Source organism: Pipistrellus kuhlii, unplaced genomic scaffold (genome assembly GCF_014108245.1).
Source record: "Pipistrellus kuhlii isolate mPipKuh1 unplaced genomic scaffold, mPipKuh1.p scaffold_m20_p_17, whole genome shotgun sequence".
Taxonomy (NCBI): domain Eukaryota; kingdom Metazoa; phylum Chordata; class Mammalia; order Chiroptera; family Vespertilionidae; genus Pipistrellus; species Pipistrellus kuhlii.
Window position 1 is genome coordinate 27,811,276 of NW_023425482.1, and position 18,709 is coordinate 27,829,984.

At 45.3% G+C, this 18,709-nt stretch overlaps 1 long non-coding RNA gene across 3 annotated transcripts in view; it reads left to right on the top strand.

Annotated features, from left to right (window-relative positions):
• LOC118720623 overlaps positions 1-18,709 on the top strand; it is a 40,918-nt gene that overhangs the window by 10,792 nt on the left and 11,417 nt on the right. For 2 of the 3 annotated variants that reach the window (XR_006741884.1, XR_006741883.1), the window contains exon 3: positions 5,385-5,577. This is a non-coding gene — a long non-coding RNA (uncharacterized LOC118720623). Of the gene's footprint in view, positions 1-5,384; positions 5,683-18,709 lie in introns of those variants that run through there. The other variant, XR_004988490.2, reaches the window with a different exon arrangement.

Here is an 18,709-nt window from a genome sequence, read left to right on the forward strand (position 1 = left end):
GTGAAAACCTTTATTTTCTGAAAAGAAGAAAATGCCCGTTTGTAAAATATTCCTTGAATTTGTACCTCTTAAGATAAACAGTTTACTTTGCTACGGTACATACCAATCTACTTCATTAATTTTTCCCAGAATTCATTTTGCCATGTTTGGTCAGACCTTGTATGATAAATTAATATAGAACAAATTAGCATATAATTTTATTTTCCACGTGGCTTAAGCTAGTTGCAGAATTATGCTACCACTATGTGGGGGGAGGGGGGCAATTTGATAGTTTATGTAGACTATGAAGTGTTTGCAAATGCTCAGCGCATCCCGGCTAATGTGTTGTCAAATATGTTTTAAAGCAAGCAGTTCGGGGAAAAACTCACTCGTGGCTCTGAGTTATTAAAATGCCTCCTAAGGTAGCATTTTTAATTAGTGTGCATAATTGATTCCTGATTTATCTTCTCCTAAGCATAGGGCAGCAGCGCAGAGTCAAGTGCAGTTGGTGAAGTGTAAGATCTCAGGGATTGATGGTGACAGCGATCATGACAACTGAACGGAGCACTCTCTCTCGGAGATCCCGCGGTCGGCCTGAAATTTCCTGTGCTCGGCGCCCTGTGGATGCGCAGGCGGCGGAAGAATCAGGTGCTCGAGTGGTTTAAATATGCTTTGGAGGTTCCTATTTATAGACGACAGTATTTCTCCAATTACAATTCTCAGTTGTCATTCAGAAGATCAGGCGCCTCTTGATCATCAATTTTAAATGCCTAGTGTTAGAGTATTACCAAACACTTTCTGTTTTAACCAAGATATAGAGGGGAAAAAAAATCAATTTTATATGTTGACTTTTTTTTTTTTTCTTTCTAAAATGTCTTTATCGCGTGGCATGAATGTTTACACCTGAAAGAGTGGTCTCCAGGCAACCCCTTCTCTGTCACGGAAACTCTCCCGGCAATCCAGCATCATTACAGTAGGGTTATGATGGCTGTTTAATGTGACCGTGTTATATCTGGGGGAGGAAAAAGGCTTAACAGATATATATATATATATATTAATTCTCTATATTCAGTGCCTCTGGAATAAAACATTTTCTCCTCAACAAATCTATTAGCTCAGCTCACATACAAGAAACAGTCGCCTCTACTGGCAGAGCATGTGGGACGTGTTTAGATATTTGATTTATGTAAAGAAGGGTGCCATCCAGCTTCCCCAGATCCTTACGTCGGGGGAGGCTGTATCCTGAGGAGGCGCCTGGCCATCCGGGAGTTCCTGCTTGTGGCCTCGGCGGTGGCTCTGGAGAGCAGGGAGACCCCCTGTGGCAGGCATGCCGGGGAGCACCATGAAGGGGTGCTGCTGGCTGGAGGCCGCCCTCAGCCAGGGACCTGGGGAGGTTCGCAGAGGCTGGGGCCACGTGTGCAAACTGCCCTGTGTTGCACTGTTGTGAGCCATCACGTTGGTATTTCATCCACCTCTCTGGTTGTTATAAAGAATCAAAGTGCTATGTGATGGCTTCTTAAGCTCAGATTGCAATATGGCAGCCAGTTTACTAAGCTAGAATATTTATATTTTACTAGAGGCCCATTGTATGAAGATTCCTGAATAGGCCTTCCTTCCCCTGGCTGCTGGCACCAGTTTTCCTGTGGCACCTTGGACCCAGGCCTTCGCTCTGGTCAGAGCCTTCCATCTACACTCTGGCAAGAGTCTTCAGTCTTCTCTGATTAGCCCGGAGTGCCACCCCCCACTCTCCCCTTCATAGCAGGCATCCTGCCCTGCCTGGCTGCTCCTGCCTGCTTATGCAAATTAACCTGCCATCTTTGTTGAGTTAATTTGCATGCTTACTCCTGATTGGCTGGTGGGTATCACAGAGCTATGGTCAATTTGCATATTTCTCTTTTATTAGTGTTGATTTTTATTTTTAATTAAACTCTGTAGTGTGAGCTAATTATAGATTCCACAAGCAGCTGTATTAAGTAACGGAGAGATCCCTTGTCCCCTTTTCCTGGTTTCCCCCAATAGTAACATCATACAATAGATAGTCAATATAATAACCTGGACCTTGACCCCGTCTAGAACATCTCCATTGCCACAAACATTCCTCAGATCCCCCTGACATCCAGACTCACTCCCTTTCCACCCCTCTGCCTCACCCTAGCTACAGCTAGTCTGTGCTCCAGTTCTATAATTCTGTCTTTTCCAGAATATCACATAAATGGCATCACATAGTCTGTAATCTTCTGCGATTGGCCTTTCTCAAGATCCCGCTCACAGATATCAGTCGTTTGTCTTTTGTGTTTGGGCAGTATCCCATGGCATGGCCGGCCCAGGGTTGGTTTAACCACTCACCAGTCGGGACAGGGTTGTTCCCAGTTTTTAACTATGATAAATAAAACCGCTATAAACATTTGTGTGTAGGTTTTTTTTTGTGTGTGTGTGAACATAAGTTTTCATTTTTCTGGGATGAATGCCCGGGAGTGCGATTGTGGTTCATATAATTGCACAGTGTTTTTTTTTGAGACTAGAATTGATGTCTTGTGTGTGGAAGGGAGGGTGGAGGGCATCCACATTTTTGCAGTAACTGGATTTGCTGTAACTGGATTTGTCTAGGATTTTATAATAAAACATGCAGACTATCATAAATAACTTGTAGCCAGATATATACAAAACAGTTTTTCACAACATAGATGTTTTTCCTGATTTTTGATAAAAGTACTTCTTTAACCCTTATTTTTTTTCTTGGAGGTAAATAATTCCTGCGTAAGGGAAATAAAAGTAGACATATACTATAGAAAAGATGTTGCAAAGATGATGAGACACCTGGAGAAACTTGGGGGAAATTCCCCCAGTGTTAATAAAGACTTGACATTCAAGGATGTGTTCTAATAGCCTCTGAATTGATGGACAGCTTTTGCCGCTGTCATCCTTCCTGCAGTTTTTTATTTGTAGAATTAATTATTTTTAATTAATAAAGATTGTGTTCAGTGCTGTTGCATTTAATGCTCACTTGACTCCACTGTATGCACTTAGTAGGAAAAAGAAATAAATCATTTTCTTCCTAGTGCACAGCCCCTAAAAATACAACTGCTTTACAGGAGTTTTAATGGAAGGAGCAGCTCTGTTCCAAATCCGGGTGGAAAGTACACTGTTACATTATACCTACGGAGACATAGTGAGCTGGGTGCAAAATCATGTGTGCTCTATTTTGGGGAGACCCACTGAAAGGATATGCAAGGACAATTTTACTCTGATTTCTCACCGTATAGATTGTCTTCAGAACTCTTCCTGGAAGAGGCAGCTCTCTTTTTTAAAAAAGAAACCTCGGCTGTGGTTAACTGGTCACAGTGAACCTTCTAATACAAGACAATATTATAAATCTTTAACTTGTTTGAGTGAGGCACTGGGCTCAGGGGACCCCCAGCTTTCAGTGCTTCCAAATATTATTTCATCTTTAGCTCATTATGGTAAGGACCACAGTGACATAAATGACATAAAATAATAATAATAATAAATCCTCACTCTTAAGAACGACCTGTTAAGAGATAGAATAGACACAAGGACTCTCTCTATGCCGGCAATCATTTATCCTTTTGCAGCTATTGAAGCCCCCGATTACTGAGCCCTTCCAAGCGGGTAAAGGAGCAGTCCCCCCCCCCCCCCCCCCCCCACTGTCCTCTTAGCTCAGTCCTCAGAGGTCTTTGCTCAGGCAGTGGGGACGGGGAGAGGAAAAAGAAACTGAGATGGAGACCAACACGGTTGTGCTTTATAGAAATGGAGAACCTTCAGAATTCAGGGGAGACAGGGGAGCTGCTCCTGCTGAATCAGGCCTCTCAGAAAGTGGCAGGCTTGCCTTTTGAAATTAATTTGCATACCTACTCCTGATTGGCTTGTGGAGGCATCACGGAGATACAGCAATTTGCATATTTCTCTTTTATTAGTATAGATTTTTATTTTTAATTAAACGCTATAGTGTGAGCTAATTATAGATTTCACATGCAGCTGTATTAAATAACACAGAGACCCCTTGTCCCCTTCTCCCAGTTTCCCATGAAGAGCGTATGCTGGTATGTGACATGGAGGATACGGAGGACTTGAGGTAGAAGAAGGACGTGAGCTCGAGGTGGGTGCTTGTTAGAGGTGGAATCTGGTCTGGCCAGGAATTCCTGAGACATCAAAGGGGTAGGTCACTGATTAGGGCATACTTAACAGTTCCGATATGCTAGAGAACTCTCCAGAAATGAGGCTGATTGTTTTTTGGCAAGCTTTTTCTTTTTTTTTGGAAGAGTAATATTTGAATTTAGGTATATAGGTTTGAGTGAAAAAAACCAATGGGTGCTCTTTCTCCTAAAAGTGGAGCTTGGCCTTTAGGTTATGAGGCTCGATCTGTTCGTACGTGTGAAACAAAATATTATTTTCCTCTTTTTACATTTAATAGCAAGTGTATTTTGTACTTCTCTAGTATCTTAAATGCATAATCTGTATGAGTATAATACTTTATAAAATTTTAGTTTATTGTCAGCTTAAAATAACATTAGGACTTGGAGTTTGTTTGAAGAACTCCAAAGTTAAGACTGCAGGATGACAGAGAGACTAAAAGTTGCACAAAGCATACATTTGTAAGATCAGAGATAGACCTGCTGGCCTTTCTGAAAACTATTTTGAGCATCCTAAGAAAGAACAAGTATTTTTTTTAAACTTCTTAAGGTAGCAAGAGAGCTAAGAGCCTTTTTTAAATATGCATCTAATTTTAGGTGGCTAAAATAGGAAGCTATAATATGATAGAGGCCCCTTTTGCTTGGGAATTTGGAAAAAGAGAGAGACAGGATCCATTATAGTTTCTTTAAATGTAGATGAATCTTAGAGCGATCACACTGGTAATAAAGACAGCATAATCAAGATAACTCAGGATTTTTTATGTCATAATATTGATCCCAGTATCTCCAACTCTATGGCATTGCCACTGTGGAGGCTAAGTGAATTGTGTTTTGTGAAAGAGCTACGTTAGGTTGGCAGCTTAGAAGCTCTGAGTAAATATAATGGCCTAGCACTGTGGAATCAGCTTGTAGTACTGTTTATCTAGCAGTTAAAAAAAAAGAAAGAAAAAAGAAAACAGTGCAATTTTAGACAGTTAAAAAAAAAATTTTTGCAAATATTGCAAATCATAGGTTGGTTACCACTAGACTTCCTGACTCTGCCGTGATTGCTGTACTCTGTATATTCTTTTCAGATGCCAGGCACTTTATAATTTTGTCTATAATTGTTTATATATATTTTCTCCACAAAATGTCCTTAGAACAACTTACTCCTAGATTTTCTTAACCCACTTGTCATCTTTAAACTTTCTGGATGAATACACTACAGTGTCAGTGGCAGACACATTAGTAGTCTATTTTATTATTTTTTTCCAGGAGCCTTCCTATTCAAAATACCTTTTAGACTCAACGCATAAAAATAGCAGGCCGAGTCCGCCTGCGGGCTGTGGAAGCTGGGGAAGACTTGCTTTTCCGCAGGAAGACCCTGAGTCCCAGGAAGATGAAATGACTTGCTAATACGTGATAACGAGGATCTTTTGACTCCAAAGCACCTGCTGCCAACTTGAAGGTGCGTGTCCCCAAGTCTGGAAATTCAATTTGCAGATACTTGTATCACAACTCTGTTCTTAGTCATGTTTTATTCTAATATTTTATTCTAATATTTTACGCAGAAATACAGAGTGGCCAGATTATTATGATCTCTGAATGCATAATAATCTGGCCACTCAGTGTGTGTGTGTGTGTGTGTGTGTGTGTGTGTGTGTGTGTGTATATATATATATATATATATATATATATATATATGTATATATTAGAGGCCCGGTGCATGAATTCGTGCATGGGTGGGGTCCGGCCAGCCTGGCCAGGGGGAAGTGACATGGGCTGTTGGCTGGCCTGCCTGCTGGTCGAACTCTTGGTCAAGGGGACAATTTGCATATTAGCCTTTTATTGTATAGGATATACACTGAGTGGCCAGATTATTATGCGTTCAGAGATCATCATCATCATCTGGCCACTTGGTGTAAATGTCTACTGTCATCTCTCCATGTCATAGAAACGTGTTGGCACTGAATATGGGGGTATAAGGAGCAAATTAATGTGTGTTAATCTCAGAACTGAATTGTAACCCACAGTTCCATTTACTCATTACCATGTATGCATACCTACTGATCACCCTCCTTTATCTGCTCTACGCCCCCTTCTTTCTTTTGCCCTCCACACCATTGGTCTTGGCGCATGGCAACACTGTTGCCCTAGTTACCAAATTGGGTCCGTGTTACTCTCAGAGCTTCTCACCGTCTGGGTTAGTTCTGCCTTCTAAAACCCCCCAAATCACACACCCTGGCCTGCTCGCAAGAGATACTTGGGTATACAAGGTGGAGGAAACCAAGTCTTGGTACCTAAAAGGCCACAGTCCACAGTGCAGCAATAAATGTGGTCCATGCACTGGGACAGGCCACAGACTTTTAAAAAACAGTCTTTATTTTTGAAGCAGTGCTGGGTTGAGTTTGGACAAATGTATAATGACATGTATCCAGCATTACAGTATAAAGAACAGTTCTGCTTTAAAAATCCTATATTTTCTGCCCAGTCATCTTCCCCACAAACCGTTGGCAACCAGTGGTACTTTTTTCTTTCTCCATTGTTGTGCCATTTCTAGAATGCCATATAACCGGAATCACACAGATGGTACCTTGTTCAGATTAGAGCCGTTCACTTAGTAATATGCATTTAAAGTTCCTCCAGGTCTCATCATGGCTCGATAGTCTATTGATATTTTAGGGGTGTCGAACTCAATCAGAGAAGGGGCCAAAATCTAAAATCCAGCCTAAATCGCGGGCCGAATGGTTTACTGAACAGTCATAAACTGTCATTGTGATGGAAACGCAGCGGAGTGCAGTGATGACAGCGCGGTGCGGGCCACATTGCAAGGCCTGGTGGGACGGATTTGGCCCACGGGCCTTGTGTTTGACACATGTGGTCTATTACTTTTTTAAGGCGGAATACCATCCCATGGTTTGGATGCACCACAATCTATCTGTTCACCTCATGATCCAAATCTTGGTTGCTTCCATGTCTCGGCAACCTATAATAATAATAAAAGCGTAATATGCTGATTAGATAAGACAGCCGAACGACCTTCCAGATGTCCATCTGGATGACCTTCCAGACAAAGCCACGGCTGTGAGGGCCAAGGCAAGCCGCCAAGGCTGCCAGGGCTGAGCAAGCCCCGTGCACGAATTTTGTGCATCAGGCCTCTAGTTATCAATAAAGCTGCTATAAACAGGTGTTTTTTTTTATGGGCAAAAGTTTTCAACACATTTGGGTAATATACCCAGAAGCATGATAGATTGTTGGATGATATTGACTTTGTTGTTCAGATATTCAATACAGATGATTACTTATTTCTTTGTTTCTTTTTATCAGTTTAGAGAGGTGTTAGAATCCCCCACTGTGAGTGGGTTTATCACACAAGCCTTCATTTATTTCTTTATGAAATAAATGCTCATGCTTTCTATATGTAGATAATGAGTTTCTGAATTATATAATTTTTATTTTATCTAAAGAACTTTTAACATTTCTTGCAAGACAGGTCTATCAACAAATTCAATTTTTGTTTTTCTAAGAAAGTTTTTATTTCTCCTGAATTTTTAAAGGGTAAAATGTTAGGGTACAGAATTCTAGATTGGTAAGTTTTTCTCTTTCAACTCAAGTATTTCATTCCATTCTGCTTGCATGATTCTAAGAAGTCAGATGTAATTTTTATCTTGATTCCTCTGGTTTCTTTCAGGATTTTTAAACATCTCTGCTGTCCTACAATTTAAATATCATATGCCTACGTTAGTTTTTGTGTTTTTGTTTTTTTTCCCCTTCTTACTGTTCTCAGTTTCCTGGACCTGTGGTTCTGTATCTGACATTAATTTTTTAAAAAAAGTATATTTTATTGATATTTTACAGAGAGGAGGAAGGGAAAGAGATAGAGAGCTAGAAATGTCGATGAGAGAGAAACATCGACCAGCTGCCTCTTGCACACCCCCTACCGGAGATATGCCCGCAACCAATGTACATGCCCTTGACCAGAATCGAACCAGGGACCTTTCAGTCTGCAGACCGATGCTCTACCACTGAGCCAAACCGGTTTCGGCGGTATCTGACATTAATTTGAGGAAATTCTTTGTTCTTCTTGTTTCAAATATTTTTTCTAGTTTCTTTTTTCTACTTCTGGTGTTCTCATTATGCATAAGTGAAATTTTTGTACTTATTCCACAGTTCTTAGATATTCTGGTCTTCTCCTCTCCACCCCCCACATCTTTTTTTTAATCCTTCTTGTGTCAGAGGTTTCTACTGAGATTATTTCAAGCTCAGAGATTATTTGCTGAGCCAGTGTCTAGTTTACTAATAAGCCCATCAAAGGCATCCTTAATTTCTGTCACAGTGTTTTTGATCTCTAGCATTTCTTTGTTTATTTTTTCTTAGAATTTCTCTCTCTCTCTGTCTCTCTCTCCACTTACATTGCCCATCTGTTACTGCATGCTATCTACTTTATCTGTTAGAGTTCTTATCCTGGAATCATATGTGTTTTAAATTTCTGGTCTGAGAATTCCAACATCCCTGTCATATCTGAGTCTGGTTCTGAATCTTGCTCTCTCTTCAGACTCTGTTTTTTGCCTCTTCATGTGTCTTCAAGTTTTCCCTTGGTAGCCAGATAATGATGTACCGTGCGAAAGGAACTGTGGTAAGCAGGCCTTTAGTTATGTGGTGATAAGGCATGGTGGGTGGGAAGCATGCGCTAGCCTTTGGATTGGGTCTCTGACTTCTGGTGAGCCTGGGCCTCTTGCCTGAACTTCAGAAGTGCTTCTCTGTCACCGCCGCCCCGCTCCAGTGGGACGGCCGGCTGGCGGAGGGGGGCGGGAGGAGCGCTGGAGGTGTCTGTGTTCCTTCTCTCTGTGGAAGGCTAGGGCCAGCTAGGAGGGGACGCTTCTCTCTCCCAGGTCACGGGTTCGATAAAACCCCGCAGGGTAGATGCTGTTCAAATGGTTTCTCCTGAGGGTGCCTCTTGCAGAGAAGGGCAGAATGCTCTGGCCCCTTTTCCTCTCCTCCTACCTGATGCTCAGGGGAGTTTTTCTCTGCTCTTCACTGCGAGAAGCTGGCTGAACTCCTTGGGGGGGAAACTCAGAGTGTGGGGTCCCCCTAGGACTGCATCCTCTGGAGTATTTCACTCTCCGAGGTGTCCACACAGAGCTACTAGCAATTCCTCAGTCACAGCCTGTGTTCTCCTCTGGGCGCTGGGCCCTGAGTGGCTGCCTGTGCTTCTCGCTCCTCACCTGTCGGGCTCTCCACCTGGGAGACGGCCGTTTGCCCTGTGGCCGCCTCTTCCTGATCTAAACCGATTTGTCGGTTTTTCAGTTTGCTCACCTTTCTACCAGCTGCTCGGGTGGGGCAGCGGGGACTGACTTCCCAGCTCCTTACCTGTCAGACCAGAAACTGGAAGTCCACAAACCGGTTTGTTTTGTTTTTTAAGTCAGCTCCTGACAAGATAAATACCCCAAATAAGAGAAAGCATTTGGAAACTCAAATAGCAGTTTGATGTTTCTGTGATATCGAGGTACATGAGTTTGTACTTTACAAAATGATTGGCCCACAGAGTTTGGAATTTGGAAACAAAATCACTGCGGATGGATAGGGAAGTGCGGGCCTAGGCGGCAGTCAAGAAAGGATCGTTTGGGCCCTAACTGGTTTGGCTCAGTGAATAGAATAGAGCGTTGGCCTGGGGACAAAGGGTCGTAGGTTCGATTCCAGTCAAGGGCATGTACTTTGGTTGTGGGCACATCCCCAGTAGGGGTGTGCAGGAGAAAACTGATCAATGTTTCTCTCTCATCGAAGTTTCTAACTCTCTATCCTTCTCCCTTCCTCTCTGTAAAAAATCAATGAAATATATTTTTTTAAAATGATCGTTTGGGGAGGGAGCGACACCATTTTTGTGATTTTCTTTCTGAGACCGGCAGGTGAGTTCCCCCAGGAGAGAAGGTCAGACTGCCTGGTGTGCGCAGGGAAGCGTGACTAGGGGTGCTCAGAGCAGATGTGGTGGGCAGGCAGAGCAGCAGGTGGGATTGCATGGACCTCCAAACCCCATCCACCCGGCCCCCGCTGTCAGAGCCATCTTTCTCCAACAGAGATCTGATCTGATCACACCCTGTTCCAACCCCTGAGCGAGACTCTTCTGCCTAACGCTTCTCAGCGCCATTTTCGGGGCCACTCACACCTGGTGGAGGACTCCTCCAGCTCCATTCCTTCTGCCCCCGCAGGCCGGCCGTGGGCCTTCCCTCGGCAGCTGGTTTAACTAGAGACCATGGCACGGGGTGCCACCTCCACACCTGCCTGGGTGTCTCCTGCCTCTCCTGTTTGGAAGGCCTCCCCTCCCCTCACCATTTCCTGGTGAGTCCCCCTCCCCCCCTTCCCTTAACATCGTCTTCCTGGCCGCTTTCCTGTACTTGACATTGAAGGCACAGGCGAGGCGCCAGGTCCAGAGGCTCTGTCAGCCTGCACTCGTACCCTCCCCGATTGTCCCACGGCCCTGCGTCCTCACTGGGCATCTCCCAGCTGGGAGGAGGAGGCGTGTTTCTGGCCTGCGGGCAGGAGTCATTGCCCCGCCCCCTGGCACCTGGGCACCTCACGATGGGGGGACAGCTCGGGGTCAGGGCAAGCAGCTCCGAGGTGAGAGGCAGATTCCCGGGGTCCCCATCCTGCCCAGAGAGGCCCTCAAAAGCAGGGCTTGGCGTAAGTCTTCCTTACAGGGCTACGGAGTGAGGGTTCTCGGCTCTGTGGGCCAGACGATGTCATCGTGACTCAGAAGCCGCCGCAGACACGTGGGTGGGGCCGTGTCCCAATGACATCCTTAGGAGAGCGTTAGGAAAACATTGACGGACAGGCCGCGGGCTGGATTCAGCCCATGGGCCGTCGTTCGCCAAACCCAGCTCACAGGAGAGAGAAGGTCTCCCTCTGCCTATCCCCAGATAGCCTTTTGGAGGCCTTGCTAAGTTACCTCTAGAGTCCATAAATCCCTGGGTTTGCCCTCTAAGGGAGCACAGACAACGAGTGAGCCGCCCTCCTCGGCAAAGACGTGAAAGGTGGGCTGAGCGGTGCGCGGCATGCACCCCGCACGGCGCAGGGGGGGCGTAGGCGTTTGTAAACCATGCCCAGCCCCACTCCTCTGAGACGGGCAGGAGACTGTGATGTCAGCAGGGTCTGCCCGTGTCTCTGTGGCTCTGAGCGTTCTGGACGTGGGGCGTGGGGTTAGGCTTTTCATAAACGAGGCCAGGATGGGGACCTGGAGGATGCGTGTCCTTGGTCTGGTACACCGTCTACAGTTCGCCGCCTGTGGGGAGGGGGGACAGCAAAGGCTGCTAATGCCATTGAGTTAATAGAGTGATAGAAAGCATAGCCATGCATACGTTAGGCCCGTGGTCGGCAAACTGCAACTCACGAGCCACATGCGGCTCTTTGGCCCCTGGAGGGTGGCTCTTCCACAAAACACCACGACCTGGGCGAGTCTGTGTTGAAGAAGTGGCGTTAGAAGAAGTTGAAGTTTAAAAAATGTGGCTCTCCAAAGAAATGTCAATTGTTGTCCTGTTGATACTTGGCTCTGTGGACGAATGAGTTTGCCGACCACTGCTTTAGGCCAATAGACATTGAAGCCAAACTTTGAGTCTAAAATGCCCAAACTGGATAACCATGTACGTGAACATCTAAAAAGCGGGGTTACTAAGACGCCGACCTCATGGGCACAGGGAAAGCGAAGCAGGCTTGCTGATGGTGCATGAAGACCTTGTCGCCTCCCTCCGCCCCAAGGGCTCCTCGGAGCTCCCCTGCCGCCCTGTCCTCCAAAGCCGCGCATCGGGGAGTCTTTTGTCAGCCTCCCCTGGTAGTGAGGCCAGTGCCCGGGGAAGTGTGAGGCGGGACTCTGCCCTGTCCTTGCCATCTCCTGGTGCTGTGCTGAGTGTCTTCAGGTCAGCCGCCATCTCCTCCTCTGGGAGCTGACCAGAACTGGACATGGGCCACCCAGCTGCTGTGCCCCAGATGCTGCCAAGTTGACCTGAGCTTTGTAGCCGTCAGTGGAGTGCTGCTCTTTAAAATGTCACACTCTTCTCTCTCCCCTTCCTTATGTTTTACATGTCTAACCCCCCCACACTCCCCTTCCCCCCCCGCCCCACACACACACACACAGACACACCCAGAAAAGCTGGTGTTCTTCCTGATATCTTCCATCCTCTATTTCTCTGGCTTCCAAACCACTTATATGTTGTATTCAGTTCAACAGCAATTTGTTGAGCGCCTACTATGTCTTTATGATATAAGATCAAATAAGAATAGGGTAGAATATTACTTGATCATCACACAGATGCATAAACTAGGTTTTCTAGTTTATTTAGATTTTATCAAAAAGGGTTTAAGTCATCAGTTTTGCACCGCTTTTCTCACCGTTTGCCGTTGGGCACTTAGCTTTTTATTCCGAAGGTGCATTTTGAGGAAATGTATCATAATTTTGAAGAGGACTCGTTTTAGTTTATCCTAATGTCATGTACTTTTACACTTGAATTACTGACTATGGGTTTGGTCATCGATCGAATGTGCTTGTCGTTTTATGACACATATTTCCAGTGGAGACGCCTAGGCTAACCTGTATTTATGGATACCACAGTACATTAACCATAAAACTATCCCACTGCAGTAAAAACCACAATAATCTGGAACCCTCAGGGAGTGGGTTATTCGGGATGGCCAAGTTTTTAGAATAACATTGACAATTTGTGATGGAAGCCTATTTAAACTGTATCATAACGTTCCCTTTTATCTGGAAAATAGCGGGCATCTCACAGAACTGATATAACTCACAGACACCGATAAGAATTGACTCTTTAACTCAGCTCTCACTATGGACTTAGATCTTTTGTTTTAGTTTTTGAATTTTCATTGGCATTTCTTAAAATAAATAATTCTGTTTCTTCAGTAGCTGTCACTTATATTCTCACTGGCTCCAGCTATAGTCCTCTCTCTGCCCCTTCAAATTGCTGCTTTTATGCTTCTGTGGACTTGGAGACCAGGAAACAGAGCTTATTAGAATACAGAGTGGAGCAAAAGTAGGCCTCCGATTTTTCACATGGAAAATAATACTATCTATCTACCTATCTGTCTGTCTGTCTGTCTGTCTAAAAGCCTAAGCGACTTTTATGATTGGTCAACCGGTCAACTGGTCGCCATGACGCGCACTGACCACCGGGGGAAGACACTCACTACAGGAGCTGCCCCCTGGTGGCCAGTGCGCTCCCACAGTGGGAGCGCTGCTCAGCCCAAAGCCAGGCTCCTGGCTGGTGAGTGCAGCAATGGGCCAGGAATGAGCGGGAGTGGCTGGGGCTCCTGCCTGGCCTTCTGCCGCTTTGTGCACTGCTACCTCCCTCCGCCTGGCGGAAACCAGCAGTCCGGCATCCCCTGAGGGGTCTTGGGTTGCGAGAGGGTGCAGGGCAGGCCGAGGGACCCCACTGGTGCACAAATCTGTGCACTGGGCCTGTAGTTAATAAATAAGAAAGCAAGAATAAACTCTGTGTTTTGCATACTCACAACAGTAAACCTATTGTTTTGGAATAAATTAGGATTCATAAGTTATTATGTATCCAAAGCATAGGTTTCCTTTACTTTTACTTTTAGATTTTAGAAGATAACTGTCCTTTGGGCTGGGGGAAAAAATACTCTTTGGCAAAAATAATTTGCAAACTGGATTTAATATTTCTTATACCCACTTTATGGCTTTTTGGGTTAATATTTTTATTGATAAGGTTATATTAAGCCAATGATTTTGAAAGTCTATTAAGATATTCCATTCCATGTAGAGCGAGGTTTAAATAAGTCTTAAACTTATATTTCTATATTTTGATTCGCGCATGTGTGTGTGTGTATGTGTATGTGTGTGTGTATTTGCTGATGGAGTGGAGATTGCTTCTTGAGAAGTCAACCTGCCCCCAAATCCTACAATGTTCTCATTAGCCAGTTTGATTTTTAAAAGTCAGAAGTGTAGGCTCATTTACTTATATTAACAGCCTCGCACTGCCAAGTTAATCCCCTCAATAGAAGTCATTTCTCAGAGATGTTACGGGAACCTGAGAAACACTAAAAGCTTAAATCCTGAAAGTTGGTGTGGAGATCCATTTTCCCTATTCCTGCTGCCCTCTCTCCCAGAGTGATTCGTTTCACTTCCTGTGTCTTACTCCCTGAGCCGCCGCCTCTGCGGAGATTCCCAAGTCAGGAAACCTGTTGAGCAGATCATCTCTGTCAGGCGGACAGCTGCCAAGGAGGCATTCCGCTTCCGAGCGTGGCGTTCAGATTAGGGCCCATCGCGCCGCACAGCACCTGTCGGAGACGCTCCTCCATGAGGAGATGGACTCTCTCAGCAGACTGCACTGCCCTTCAGGAAAAAGTTCACGTTAGAACGCGGGCAAAGCGGCATCTGCTCTCGGGATTCTCCCTCGCCGTCCCCTTCCAGGGGGAGGCCCATTTAGAGCCTATTTATGACCTCGTTCTGCGGTCGAGGCTGGTCGAGGCAGAGCCTGCAGCATGGTGCGTCCAAAGGAGGGCCTTTCTCAGATGTTTGCAACTCTCTGTTGCGGAAAGAAATCTAAAAATGCAACGGTGTGCTGAGACCGGTTTGGCTCAGTGGATGGAGCACCGACCTGCGGACTGAGGGGTCCCAGGTTCGATTCCGGTCAAGGGCATGTACCTTGGTTGCAGGCACATCCCCAGTAGGGGTGGTGCAAGAGGCAGCTGATCGATGATTCTCTCTCGTCGATGTTTCTAACTCTCTATCCCTATCCTTTCCTCTCTGTAAAAAAATCAATAAAATATAATAAAATAAAATAAAAATGCAACAGTGAGCTTTTTATGGGAACACAATCAACGATAGGAGCTCTGATGGCCCACTGGACATGTGTAAGCTGACCCGGTGCGCACACATAATGAAAGAAACCGCGGGACCCTCCTGTTGAAATCCGTTGCATTTATCTGTGAACAACGGAGGGGATCATTGATGCCGACTGGTGTTTGGAGAAGCCGCCCTCAGCTCTGCGCTCATTAGATGCAACGTCAAGTGCACACAACACAGGTACCTTCTCAACTCTGCAAGCTCTCCGCCGAGGAGAACTGGCAGGAGACAAACTTCACTCTGCAAGCCGTAACTCCGCGGCATGAGCGGCGTGCAGGCCGGAATATCCGTTAATTTTCCAAACATTTTATTCCACACCAATTAGCCCGGGTCCTGGAGGGCAGGCCGACAAGAGGTTACGCGCCGGCTGTGTGTTTAGTTAATTGAAAACCGCTCGGATTGCTTTTACAGTTGTTATTAAAGAGCAGAGCCGGCGTTGCCAGCCCTCCGCCATAATTGGAGCCCCGGGGAATTAAATATTTAGCATCAGTAATGTAACAGCACTTAGGACACAAATTTCTATTTTCGTAATGAAAGCTGTGAGTGCGAGCGGCCGAGGCGACAGCTGTGACAGGCGAAACGGCCTGGGACATTTCAATGAGACACCTCATCGGACAGCAAGTCTCGCCGCGTTACTGGCCGGCAAGAGATCCGCGGGTCCTAATTCCCAGCAGAAACCCGTTACCCAAGTATTTAGATCTCTAATTGCAGGCAGGGGCGAATGGTTTGGGCAAACGTCTCGCCTTAAGTGGCTGAGATGTATGGCGATTTCCAAATAATCCCACACAAGTTCGGGCCTTTTTGTCAGTTTAAAAACAGCGGGGCTGTCGGGGAATAAAAAGCCCCTGTTTGTTTTAAGTTTAATTACGTGTTAGGCATAAACGCGTTGGGTGTTACCGCGAGGAAAGTTGGACGTGGGGCCCTAATGAGCTGCGGGGGCCGGCGGCTGGGGACCTGGAGGGATTCCCCCCCGTGAATTAACGGGATGAAAGCGCTGGGCTAGGAGAGGGCTGACGGCTGAGCTGCTCTTAAACCCCGTCATAGAGCTGTCTCTCACCCCTGTTTTCATTCCAAACAGCCCTGCCGAGTCTCTAACAGCCGCCCGCTACAACTGTTCAGCTTGTCAGAGTGTATTATATTACTCCACTGATAAACAGTATTAAAGGGCATTTGGCTTCACTTCTCGTTTTCAAAGGGGATCAGGCTGATCAACACAACTGGCTCAGGCCGGCCTTATTTTAATTTGTTTATGTCATCGAAGCGATAGCGAAGGCCCATGATTTGAATTTTTAAATCATCCGTTCTCTCGGGATTGTAAAACTTACCTAAGTAGTATGAACCACGGGAACCGTTAGCGGAGGCCGTGTATTGTAATCTCTGTCCCGGGAAGACGGATGACTTTGACGTGTTTAGCCCGCGTTCAAAGTATGGGGAACACCATAGCGAAACAGACATTCTTCAAAGCATAACTAGACTAATGCCTTCACCAATCGTTCTGTCTTCCCTTGGAAAAAAAGCACTTGCAGAACAAATGGACTTCATCATTCTCTTTGGCTTACCATTGTTTCCGCGTCAGTTTTGTGGGAATTTATTCTAACTGATCAAGATTTCCTTTCTGTTCTGTCATTTTTAGAACAATACAGGCTTATGTTAATAGAGAAAAGAACACTGTAGATGTTTATTTGATAAACTCTCCCTTTTACCCCGCTCCTCCATCCCACTGTCCTCCCCTTTGGTACCTTGGCTAACAATTTGATAAGAGACCAAACATTCAAACATTTTTGTGCATATTATTCAGCTGCATATGTGCATACATTAAATGCATATAGCATAGTTAAAGATCATACTTTGGATCTTTCCCTAGACGTGTGTGGCTTGCTTTCCCCCTACCTAATTTATCATCGACATCTTCCTATATGGGTGCCCACATCATCCTCATTCTTTTTAAAGGCTAATTGCCATTCCAAATTTTGGAGGTTAAAATTAATTTATCTGTTGCCTGCTGACATCATATGAAGCCATCTCCAATTTTTCACTGTGGTGAATAATGTTACAGTGAACTTCTGAGTGTGCCCGTGTGTGTGTGTGTGTGTGTGTGTGTGTGTGTGATTTCAGCATGTATGAGTAAATTTTTGTGCACCTATCATAAGAATACATGGAACTAACATTTATAGAGTGACTCCTTTGTGCCACGCAGTATTCAAAGCATTCTACATATATGTGTGGTGTGAAGAAAAGGTCACCCCTTCTATTTTCCAGTCATGCCCACAGATTCATTCTGTGAGTTGTCCATTTTTTGTCTTCGTGGTTTGAAACATGTCAAATGTGATACCCCCCCATACATGCCATGTCTTTAGAACATTCCATTTGTCTAATCCTGCATTGTCACACGTGTTAGCCTTCTAGCATAAATGTAAGTTTAAATCTTCAAAATTGAAAAGAATCTGCAAAAGGCTCTTGATCTTAAATTATAAAAAGTGACAAATGTATATTAACAAATAGCCAGAGTTTAGAAGCATAGAAAGTGGCAGTAAGCAAGGTGACCAGGTCCTAATTCCTGGGAATATGCCCCATTCCACACGGAGAAGGGGAATTCGGGTGCAGATGGAATTAAAGTCACTAATCAGTTGACCTCAAAATGGGGAGATTAGCCCGGATGACCCCGGTAGGCCCAGCGTGATCACAGATGTACAAGAGGGGGGTAGGGGAGCCAGAGCGGTGCCACGTGAGAGCCCCCTGAGCCCGGTTCTGGCCGGCCTGGCAGCTGGGGATCGGAGACCTGAGCCGAGGACCGCGGCCACCACTGGCCACCGGACAAGGCAGGAGACAGACTCTCCCCTGTCTTTCGCCCGGTGAGACCCAGCTTGGCCTTCTGACCTAGAGAACTGGAAGGTAATAATTTTTCTGTCGTTGAAATTGTCAAGTCTGTGGCGATTTATTACAGCGGCAGTAGAAAACGAATGCCAAGGTGAAAAGTAAAAGTTTTCCAGTTTCTGCTGCCCTCTCCAGACCCCTAACCCAGGCCCAGTCCTGACAGGTTATAACTCTGAACGGTTGTGGGGTGTTTTCTCGGAGGGGGGAAGGGTCATCTGCAGAACTGTGAGTGCGGAGGTTTTTGTAGTGTGTTCTGATATCTGTTAAGTCGTGTGTTTTGTTTTTTTCTTGTAAAGAAATTTTAAGTTTCCACGCATTTTCTTTTTCAGATGAACATCTGACTCAGTTGCGTTTCTAATTTATTGGTGTTGGTTTGTTGGTTTTATACCTAGCTAAACAATAAGGCCACCTTTGGCAATCTATTGAGATCTCCTTTGTAGTCACTGCTAACTTTTGTAATCATCCCCTGTACGCTTAAAAAGAAAATGCATTTCCTCCTTGGGAAAATTATCTTCAGTTTGGTAGTTCAGTCAAGCTTGCTAATTGTGTCTTCCAATACTCCCCATCTTTTTTCCCTGCACTTCATCCATCAGTCTCTGAGAACTGTGGTTCTCAGCAGTCCTTGTGGATTTTCAGTGATTTGTTTGTGGATGTTGATGCTGTTTTCCGTGGAGTGAAGGTTTTGTTTTGCCGTCTCCTCCTCCCTGCGGGCTGTGCCATCACTCGGTGTGAAATGCCTCTCTTGGTTCTCACATTCTCTTTGCCTGGAACTCTGGTCTCTTCCCCCAGGCCTCAGCCTAAGTCTCCCCTTTTGAGAGAGTCCTCCTGGTCCTCCATGACCTCTGTCCTGGCTCCC